The 12161-nt window shown below is 35.7% G+C and overlaps 1 pseudogene; it reads left to right on the top strand.

Moving 5' to 3' along the window:
• Positions 1-3491: 3491 nt before the first annotated feature.
• Positions 3492-11772, top strand: LOC136837941 (ion transport peptide-like; annotated as a pseudogene).
• The last annotated feature ends 389 nt before the right edge of the window (positions 11773-12161 follow it).

Below are 12161 nucleotides of genomic sequence, written 5' to 3' on the forward strand. Positions count from 1 at the left end.
AGAAATTTAGGCACATTTTGCTAGGACATAAAATTAATGTTCTTACAGATCATAAACCCATTTGTGATCTTTTCAAGAAAAGGGCTTTTACCAATAATATGAAGTTCAATAGATGGTTCGTTAGCGTATTAGAATTTGCCCAGAATTTAGATACATACCTGGTAAATATAACACATTAGCTGACGCCTTATCTAGATCACAAGAAGAGAACGAGAAACAAATTACCACTCATAATTTCGCCTTCAGTTGTCAAATCACAGACTTAGATTTAGACAAAGTTCGTCAGGAACAACAAAGGATTCTAGAATAAAGGAAGTAATTGGTAACCTCTTGCAAGGTGAGAAAAATTCAGAGTTTCAATTGATAGATGGGTTATTGTACAAGACTTCAGACGAACCAAATGCTTGTTCACGTTTGTACATTCCTAATACACTAATACAAGACGTTTTAGAACTAACCCATTCATACAAGTTATCAGGACATCCTGGAATTAAGAAAACATGTAGAACAATCACTAGAAACTATTTTTGGCCTCGATGTAGTGAAGATGCTACTCGATTTGTTCAGAATTGTACCTATGTAATATACATAAGGGGAATGTCAACGTCAAGGCTCCTCTGGAAATGTATCCTTCAGAATTAAATCCTTTTCAAGTAGTCACAATGGATTTCTTAGGTCCATTCCAGAACACCATCAGAGGAAATAAACAGATTTTAGTTTTCATTGACTATTTGACCAGATACGTAGAAATTGTTCCAACTAGAAACAGAGAAGCATCAACGGTGGCAGAAGCCTTTAAATCTAGAATTATAACCAGACATTCATGTCCTCAAGTTTTGCTCTCAGACAATGCTGCTGAATTTACTAGTGACATTCTAACGAAATTGTGTGACTTTTATGAAATACAGAAATGTCAAATAACAGCATATAAGCCAAGCTCAAATGGAGCAGTAGAAAGAACAAATCACAAGATAAAGGATGTTCTGAAAACATTGGTAACCCCTAGCACTGAAGACTGGGACTTGACTCTCGAAGACATACAATTTACTCTAAACAACACAGTAAATGAATCAATAGGAGAAACTCCTCATTTCCTATTGTATGGCTACCAAAAGAGAATGCCAAATTCACTTTTGGATGATGCCGCACCACCCAGACGTACGTACAACTACGAGGACTATATTGCTTGGAAGACAAGACGTACGTACGAGACCGTTAAAGTCACCAGGGCTAGATTAAAGGAGTTACATAAAAATCTAGTAAGTATTACAATAACAGATCCACCATACCCTCGTTAAAGGTAGGACAACAAGTTTATGTACTCAATCATGTTCTTGAAGGACCTAATATTAAAGTATCACCAAAATTTCAGGTCCATATAGAGTTTTAGAAGTTTTGAAGTTGAATAAATTCAAGTTAATGCATGAAATTACCTTGAAAGAATCCATTGTACATTGGAACCACATTAAAGTAGTTCATTCAGAACCTTGGTCGTCTACCCAGTTAAAAGATTTGTCCAATAAAGATAAGATAGATAATAAAATAGAATCTTCAATGACCCCAAGGTATAATTTGAGAAGAAGGTAATGGCAAGTGCAATGGTAAACAAATGTAGTTGATAAGATTTTTACTGCTTGATAACATTATTTCAGCAAATGGATTGTATGGTGGTTGGCAGTGAGTCAAATTGTGAACTCACTCGTACAACTAAGGAAGGGAGCCATCATCAAGGAACATGGCAAGGTTAAGATGATACAGGACCTAGCCATTGTTAAGATCCAGACGGACTCCATTATCGATCAGAGAGAGAGCAGTTAGTCAGCTGAGCAATCAGATACAGGCAGGATTACAAAGTGTCCAAGATAGAAATTTGTACGACATGCTCTCCAAGTTGCAGAGGGACATCGATAGTGTTATGCCAAGGAAAGTAGTAAAGCGATCACTCATACCCTTTATAGGCGTCGCTTTACACAATCTCTTTGGAGTGGCGACAGATGGTAATGTTGAAAGGCTAAAGGAAAGAGTGGCACAACTTGAAAATTGGGCTTCTGAGCAGGGCACTGTCTATAATAAAGTAATAGGAAATGTCAATCAAAATCAGAAAATGATCACAGTGCTGAAAGAATTTGTGAATAGTGCCCTCCATAATGTTTCATCAGAAATTGCTAGAATCCATCAAACAGAAATGATGGAGCAACTGCTCATAGAAACAAGTAATTTCCTTCTGGAATACAAGGAATTACTCAATGCAATCATGATGGCAGGTAAAAACCTGCTGTCGCCTTTTCTGATAACCCTAGTGAAATTGAAGCCATTATTCAGAAATGTTTGTGAACAATCACTTGAAGCCACTAGTAGAAAATATAGTGGACTATTATGGCCTGATAACAGTGAAAGTGGTAGCCAATCAAATCATACTAGTGATCCCTTTCAACAATCCAGACGTCAACTCATTGATGTCAGTCTATCCATTCCCAATGGTAGTAGATAATAAGTCCATTGTACTAGAAGGAACAGTTCGACACTTTGCCTTGCAGCATGATTCTTTCCTAGTGACCGAAATTCCCAAACATAAATTCAGGGAATGTGTCATGCTTAATGATGGTGTATATGTTTGTAACATTGTGAATTTCTATGAACCCTTGAATGCTCTTCATTGCCTAGATGATCTTGTAAACAACAAGAATGGTAAGAACCATTGTAAATATATACCGTTTACAGAAACTTTCAAGGCTCAAATCATTGATGATGAAATTTTTGTGTTCTCAGCAAACAGATTGAATGCTAAGATTGACTGTAAGTCAAACAAAACAGAAGTAGTTTTCATTAACGTACACTCATTTTCATCTGCTTGTGAACTGGTCATTTTACATAATTTGTATTACAAACCTACAGTCTTCGACATACAGTTTGAATTTCAGTAAAAGTGTACATCAGTTTGCAGTTATTAACAATTTCAACTTTCAGAACTGGAATTGGAGACATTCACAAAGCTAGAAGAGGTTCATACTTTCTTTCATACATATAAGACCGAGATTTCTCCTATCATGTCATTCATAAATGTCATTCTTTTGATACTGTTTGCTTTCATTTCTTTTATAATTGTCAGGAAATTAATATTGAATAAACTTACCATAATCAAGGACATGATGGACAGAATCCTTCCTAGAGAGTGATAATGCGTTTACCATTGACTTGCACATTTGAACATTTGATGATTGATTTTTTATTTTTTTACAATTTATGATTGATAACCAGAGAGTAATAGGCATTTGATATATTTACTTTGCCATAATTTTCTGCATTTAGTTTGAGTATTTGATATTAAATTCATGCTTATATTGTTTGTGTTAGCACTATGATGCATTATAACATTTCTTGCATTTATTGCTTGTTGATAGAAATTATTTTTCTTTGAATGTAATTGACTTCATTGAAGAAGTAATTGACTATAGTCAAGTTGAGTTGGTTATCTACTTGCATTGTAGTCAATGCAGGTAGGTGACCGAGTGATGTTATGCAGTGAATAAGTATGAGATTCACTGATCGGGATTATGAAAGAGAGAGAGAGAGAGAGACGATGTTGATAGTTTAAAATGATGAGCCATGGGACCAAGTAAATTGAAGACTAACCATAACAAACCTCCAAGATGTGGGAAAGGAAGGAGGAGTTAGAGGATAGACTAAGAAGTGAAAAGGTCAGCAAAATTGACCTGATTTGTCCTTGCCAAAAGTGGGAGTTAAGATTGAACCATTAAGAGTAAAGTAGACGTCCTCAAGGAGGCGGAGTTTTATTCAACATAGGTCCAGAGTTCATTCTGATCAGTTTTTAGCCAGAGTTACTTGAAAACCAAATTGGGTAGGATTGTGTCACTCGCTCCTCTCTTAACATCAAGAAAATACTAAGTCCAGTGTGGCTGGCCGTGTGAATTAGTATTTAGTAGAATAAAACTTATGAAAAACCGTGCCCAGTGAATACTTACCCCCTCCTGGAAAAAATAAAAATATTAATAGACAATTTCAACCCTAACTTACCGAGTCCCCTGCGTTACTATCAAGTGAAGTCAAGAAAAGACACGAGTCATTCATATGTGGTGCAACGCAAAACAAAAAGAAAACAGCACCAGCATAACATATATATATATATATATATATATATATATATATATATATATATATATATATATATACATATACATATATATATATACATACATATATATATATATATATATATATATATATATATATATATATATATATATATATATATATATATATATATATATATATTTTTTGTATATATATATTTCATTTTTAAGCTACAAACGTCCTTTAATATCCAATTCACTCTAATTCAGATTAATATATTTTCATATATTTTTTATTGGAATTTTTAGGTGATAATAAGTCCACCGTCCCGTGGGATCAATTTACTTATTTATTTACCTAAAAACTCCTTTATTTATTTATTTTTATATAATATTTATTTTCTCATTTAAATTGAATGATAAGAACAAGTTCTTTCTTTTCTGATTATATATGAATCACGGTGATGTGATAAATAGTCGTATATATATATATATAAATTTATATATATGTGCATGAATAATGTCCATACCAAGTCAGTAAAAAATAAGGAAAACTATCTCAGTCATCACCACCACATTCATACTTCCATTACCAAATCAAAAAATTAACTCAAATCAAGACAATTCCCTACAGAATTTGTTGCATGAAATACCACATTGAAGGACCATCAGCAACATCAACTTTTCACACAGTGAGCCATATACCTCAGTTATGAACACATTCCTCACTTCATTCTATCTATCACATACTTTCTAAGCCCTCCTCTCCTCCTTCCTCTAAACCCTGACATGTTATACCCTCTCCATCAACTGTCTTCCATTCTCTCAACATGGCCAAACCAATTAAAGCTAATCTAATCCATCTTTATATTCAGGATGAATTTTCTACAACTTCTACCTATCTTAACATTTTTCAATCCTCAGCCCTTCTGACCTTACAAAAAAAAAAAACAAAAAAACACACAGCTAACACATTATCTTTTTTCTTTCATTTTAATTCAACATTCCCGCTTCACTTCCATAAAGGAGAGTTAACTAAACAATCCCAACTTCAGTTTCCATAGACACTCCAAGTCTCCTCCAAACTTTTTCTACATCCTTTCATCCTACAGTTGTCCAATACATTCACACATACAAATAAACTCTACCTGAATTCGACTTACCTTCATAACATTAATGATATTCACATTCCATTTCAGATTTCTCTCACAAAGATAATTAGGGTTATCACTGGATAATATAATACTAGAATTTATAGAACGACTGCCAAGAAGTTACAGGAACCGTACGTTAGTCGAAAAAATTACATATTATAATTTGACTTTTGTGGTCAAAATTGCAGCTTTTTTTATTTTTGAAAGGGCGAGAATTTCCTTGTCACTTCGGCACAATGAAAACTGCCTGGAAAACAGACACAGTTAAAACAGAGATTGTTATATTCAAAAGGAATTGTATCACAAGCCTTATGTGCGCTACCGTTATCCTACTACCACACAATGTTGTATTGCAAGTGGCAGAATTTGTATCACAAAAAAGATATTCGGACACAAAGGCTAATGAACGATAGTTTTGCCCTCGTCCGCCAGGAGCAGAAGACTTGACTCCCAAAGTATCGTAGCAAACATATAAGAAAATTAATACAATTTGTTTCATGTTAGTTTAGAAATGGAAAATTTCGTTGCAATTTTCTTTTGCACATCAGTTATGGAAAATATCATGTAATCATTTGTAATTTTATTTACTTCATTACTGCTCATTGAAATATGTTGTTCTGCGAAGCCCCTAATTTCATACATTCCTCATAATTTCTTTAAATTCAAATTTATAATTTAGCTCGCATTATGGCAATTTGTTTCAAATAAGATCAAAAGAAGAATTTTTACAGCAGGAGTGACAGTAGGGGCTTGGGAGTGCAAATCAAAAAATAAAACGTCGAGTTATACACGCGCCAAGAGCCCCGTTTACCTTCCCATGGTGGAAGGAACGTGGAAGTTATCATCTCCACAGGACACCTGGAGCTACCTTTGGAACTACAATTGCCCCGTAATGACCAGTAATGATCTCTCCTTCACCGCCAGCAGCCACACCGACCACGCACCACAATGCACAGGTATCTTTCAGGTGTTACTGTTGTTGTTAGATTTGGCTGGCCCAGGGCCCACTGTCCTGGGCTGGCCCTACTTCAACACGGGTTCTTGTTCTATCTTTCGGGAGGAACCAGGTGTCAAAGAAGGTGAATATTTGCTCATGTATGAAACAAACAAACAAACAAAAAACAGTTTAATGTAGACATAATCCAGCCCTTTGCTTTGCTGAAGGTTTTCGTGGCTGGTTCTCGAGAGTTCTCGATTAGCTTGGTCTACCAAATAACAATCGATTATAGAAAAACGTTCAGGTAGGTATTTCTTGTTCAGTACCGGTTAATTATTCTTCTTATCATGTGCTGTGTCCGAGGTCAAAAGGATCATTGCTGTGCTCTTCTGTCTCACGCCATTCTATAGCTGGGTATCTATTATTCAAATCACCTAATCCTTTAATGATCACGAGTTATATATACAATTATTTTACCCGCTGTTATTGTTATGTGTTGTTCCTAATTCAATGAATTTTGCACAATAAAAACTTTCACAGAACTTAACTCCAGTCAGCATATGAAGCCTAATAAGATATATTCACGTGGGTACTGTGGTTTCTTGAAAACTCGCCACATAACTGTACTTTAGAGTCATGGAATTCAAGAACACGCAACTGCCAAATGGTTGAAATTTGCCTCAAATGAGGCATTTTTTCCCCCAAGTCATATTTTTCAGCTTTCGCTTTATTTTACAAGTACACTGATGAATTTGTAGGTATTAACCAGACAGAGGTCCTTCATATTTCCGACTGGCCACCTTAGTACTGCATACGCATTGCTTTAGCTTGTGACTGGCTCCTTTCACCAAACGCTTTTTTTGGAAGAGTCGTACAAACGTCTTAGTCTTGACAGCGGGGAAAAGGCGACGAAAAAACGAACAAAATTATATACGATACACAAATTGGTTAGTCTTTTTTTTTTTTGACAAAAATTCTACGTGTGCATAATTCGAAAATTGCACTAAGCATCACATGTTTTGTGTATCATAATACACGGTAATTTACAAAATGGGTTGTCTCAAGTTTTCAATCAATAATAATGTAGCATGCAAGGTTTCGAGTCATTTAATATAATTATTTTTAATTTAATTAATTTATTAGATAAATTCGTCGGCATTCTTTGTAAAAAAATACAATGGCCCTGATTGGATACTTTTCAGCACCAAAGGAATGAAAATATGGACAGAGAGACTGTGCTTCTTTGCAGGATTTAACAATGTTTTGACTGAGAAGGGTGTTCTATATCAGGTCCCATTAGTGGGGGGGAGAGACCGCCGATTCTCACCAACATATCCCCTCATTTAATCGCCCTTATTATTTATTTACAGGTTGTGGAAGGTACTGACATATCTCAGAAAATTTGGTTGTCAAACGATTTTAGATAAAGACAAAGAAGACATACAAAAAAGTAGTTTATGATGGCTATAGGACCTCCAGGCATAGAAGCCATCTTATTACAGCAATCAAGCTGCTCCTTGTTAGGAATGGAATGGAATACAAAACTTAGCCCAGATGCCAAGTGCTGGGACCTATGAAGTCATTCAGTCCTGACAGGGGAATTAAGAGTGAAAAAGGTTTTAAAGGTGTAACAGGAGAAAACCTCACAGCTACACTATTTAAAAACTGTTAGGAGAGGGTGGAAAGTAATTTGGAAGAAAAAGAATATGAAATGAGACGATACAGTAAAAGGAATGAAAAGCCTTGACAATATGCGTACACACAGTTATATGCAGCGATGGCATTACATTGCTTCTATTCCCACAAATTATGGGGTGAACATCCCAAAGCAAACATTTTATTTACCATGATATATTTGTCATCATTTTTAAATTCACCCTGTCATTAAGGGAACGCTTTCTGCCATTCAGAACTTCAGCAGTGAACAGAGGGGAGTTGGAGTGGTTGGACAGCAAGAAAAATTTATCCACAAAGCAAAGGGAAATGAAGTACAAGCATCTAAAGGTGGAAATGGGAAAAAAACGAGCAGCTGCGCTTTAGAGGTAACAGTTGGAGAAGTTGGACAGCAAGACTGAAGAGAGGAGGCGTAAATGGAGGCAAAGAAGATTAAAAAGTGATGTAGTTAGGAGCCAAAGGGAAGATGCAAACACCCTTTAGTAATGCCTACAATATGAACCTAAATAATGTAGGAAACATTATTTAGGTGATGTCTTTACACTGTTTGCTCTCTCGGAATAACAGATTGTATAATTACAGTTTCTCAAATTCACTCCAGAATCGCTTTAAAGGTGATCAAGGACTGGTATGTCAAAAATGCTGGTCAAAGGTAAAATGTGTTCCTGAAATTTATTTCGAGTTTTATCATGAGCTTGAAATAAATTGCCATAAATTACGAAATCTGATGAAAACAGATATGCAGAAAAATTTATATTACAGTTAGAATACTTTTCACTAAACACAGTGAAATATTTGATTAACGTTTCTGTACAAGAAGAATGGCACTATAGTGCTGTTATCCTAATGCATAAGCTGTTCCATTAACATAAACAACTGGACATGAGAACTCTTCTCTTTTTGTTTAATTGATTGATTATGAAATTTAGGTCTTGAAGATCAAGCGCCGGAACCCATCAAGTTATTCAGCGCCATAATGAAGGAACTATATAAGTTAATGATATGAATGATAATGAATGGGTGAACGATGATATACTATTAAAATTCAGTGTTAAAAATATGAACGTCAAAAAAATGAAGAATAGGAAACAATGTCTTTTATTCCAGTGTGGAATACTTTCAAAGCAACTCGAAGAATTGTTAGGATCATAGCCGTTGATTTCTGTCAGGTTAACAAACACTGGCTTACATTAGTATTAAATATAGCCTACTTTTTATTTTTACTATTTCTTGTTATTTATCTTCTACAACCTAAGTGATATTCAGTTTCTTTCTCTTCTCAGACGATTGTCTACGTTACCACGATTATGCTGACAGCTGAAATAGTTTTATTCTGAACTATCGCCTGAGAGGAAGTATGGAATGCATTTAGAAATTTACTGCGTCTTTTCATTTGCATTGATATTACTAGAAACATGAAGCAAAAGTTGCTATCTATGTCAAAATTTATTTTGAAATCTTCGCAGGGAAGCTGGTGGGAGTTGAGAATGATTAGTGATCTTGTGTCTCTCAAGACGTCAAGCTAGGATAATGGCCTTCAAAGACATCCAAAAAGGATATATAAGAAGTCGGCGAGATTTCTTGGAGCACCACAACTGTCACCAACAGCACCAAGGAACAAGGTTAAGGAGACCAGTGGGTTCCTTCGAAAGAGAACTTTTTATTTTGAATCTCCATCAACTATCAACTCTATTTCATTTCCCAGGTAAGGAATTCGTTTATTCAGAATCAAAGCCGAGTTGTCACCATTGTCAAGGTTTCATCACAGTCATCCATAACTGGTCATTTCTGCGGTTGGTTTATAACAAATGCTTTTGATTTAGTCACCTCAGTAACATAACAATTATAACAGCATTTTTTTTTTTTTTAATTATATTTGTTCATTGTGATTTGTATGGAGTGGTTCCAAAGGTTCTCTCTCCACTCTTGGTGAGAGTTGAAAATTGAATTTACAGTAAGAACTCTAAGCATTACCGAAAAGGTAACTGTCGTTGATCTACAACAAAATTATCAGAGAATTTAAAAATAAAAATACAAAACCATGAAATCCGTTCTCATTCTGTTGCTGCGGTTTGAAATTTAATTTTTCTAAGCATCGATTCACTGTTCATAAGACTTTCATTGTGCTCAACAGAAAATTAGGTCTAGCTTTGGCTTTGCTGAATACACACTTCTTTCGGTGATAATAAAAGACTTATTGCTGAAGTTTTGATGTTTCCAATGCATTGCCGTTAATTTTCTCTTTTATTCCAAAATGAAAAGACCTAGTTAATCCCACTCTCATATTTTCAGAGACTCCGCCATCTGTTACCTTATGGCCGATTGGTGCTAATGTTGGGTGCTCTATTTCTCTGTCAGGTGAGGTCTAGAGATTTTTGGTGCGTTGAGTTTCAAGTACATTTTTTCAATGTCAAGTATTACGTTATATACCATCCCGTTATGTTTATGGGGGTTACCCTTGAAATACAGTTTATAATGCATAGTTAAGAATTATGTAGTTCTCATTGGTGGACTCCCAGTGTAATTTTATAAAGGCAGCTTTTTATCACAAAATCTGTTTAAATTTTTGAATCAAAATTTTCTTGAATCTTCATAGTTTGAAATGACTGCTAAAACCTGCTATTTATTGAATATATATTTATTTTTCCAGGAGACATCAGCTTCGTTCATCCGAATTCGTCCCAACACTTTAAAGAGTTTCAGTCTTTAAAATGTCACGGGAATTTTCACAAGGAGCAATATGCCGCTCTTAATCGCCTCTGTGATGACTGTTACAACCTGTCCCGTGGTAGCAACGATCGGATGGCTTGCAAGTAAGTGTTTCGTAAGCAAGTGCTGATCGCTGGTTTTTTCTATCGTCATTATCAAAGTTTATTACCTGTTTAGAAATAAAATGGTCACCATGCTTTCTAATATGCATTAAATTTAAGCTTCAGAATATTAACTGTTGAAGGTGAACTGCGGAGTCTTCCCGTCACTCTTTTAATGAATTATTCTTCCTCTGCTTTCGTTATGCTCTTAATAACTATCTATTTCTCCACGGTGTCATTCCTTGATAACCACTGATGAATTCGTCTTCTCCGCGATTCATCTCGCTACCTTTTATTTTAGTGAGCACAATGACAGGTTTTACTGATGTCAAATGATTGATATAATGCGATAATGTTCATCCATAAGGCATGGAGCTACCCGTTTCCACATCTGTATTTTAGTGTTCTTGGAAGAAACATGGAACGAAGGCGATCTGAGAGGATATCGATTCAGTGAGGAGCAGTTTTGTAAACACTTCTGTCCAAGGGGGGCTTTCCCAGGTTAAACGCCCATATACCGTCTGAATGTTTCTGCCGCTTACTGTATTAACAGAATTCTCAACAAAAATCACTCACTGATCATGTCTTCCTCCACCCATTGATTTCCTCTGCTCCTTCTACTCTCACAATGTAACTGTATCTTTCTTCAGGGCAGACTGCTTCCGCAACTCCCAGTTCCCCAAAGTGCGTCATTTTTACTTTTGGACGACATGGAACCCGACCTGTTCAAGATGATCGACATCGTAAGTGGGAACAGTCCTACCATGTAGGCTACGACACGTTCGACTTCCAGCCAAGGGGCGCTTCCCCTTACTCAGTGGCCAAGACATTTACAATGGACCTCTTCACTTCAGACAACGTGACCGAGTCCACGACCAACCTATCATCCTTACAGTTTAGTTTTGTTACTCTTTTTGAAAATGGAGGGGCGTTATCTCTCGTGCTCACCTGAAGTCTTTTCTCTGGTTATCCGATGTATTTTATAACGAAGCCACTGTATTGTGATTGAAATCCCTCTGGCCAGAGCAACAAGAAAGATTTTCACAAGTCAAAAGTAAGGACGGTAACATTAAGGTAACTAGGCAACATACACTAAGGATTCGGCAGCATTTGTTTATACAGTACAGTCACTAATACTGTTGCATGCAGGACTGTACAGGTGATATATGTGCACTAATGCTAGAATTTACATTCAGAATCCCCTGAATCATGAGGCCACACCATTTTTCCAGGGTTAAGAAACCTGGGGTTTCCAAAATAAAAGTAAAAAGAGAATTCACTTTTTTTATCTTTTATAAACTCTTTGGTATAATTACAGTACAGTACAGTGTACTGTACCTGTGTATTACTGTATAACATGTTGTATTTTACTTTTATTGCAGTATATGTGTACAGTACTCTATACTTTACTACATACAGGATTTACTGTACAGTACTGTACTTTGTAGTAAATTATGGTACACATTCCAGAACCACCAGTTTGAAGATCACACAC

The sequence above is a fragment of the Macrobrachium rosenbergii genome, unplaced genomic scaffold (genome assembly GCF_040412425.1).
Source record: "Macrobrachium rosenbergii isolate ZJJX-2024 unplaced genomic scaffold, ASM4041242v1 13902, whole genome shotgun sequence".
NCBI classification, from domain to species: Eukaryota; Metazoa; Arthropoda; class Malacostraca; order Decapoda; family Palaemonidae; genus Macrobrachium; species Macrobrachium rosenbergii.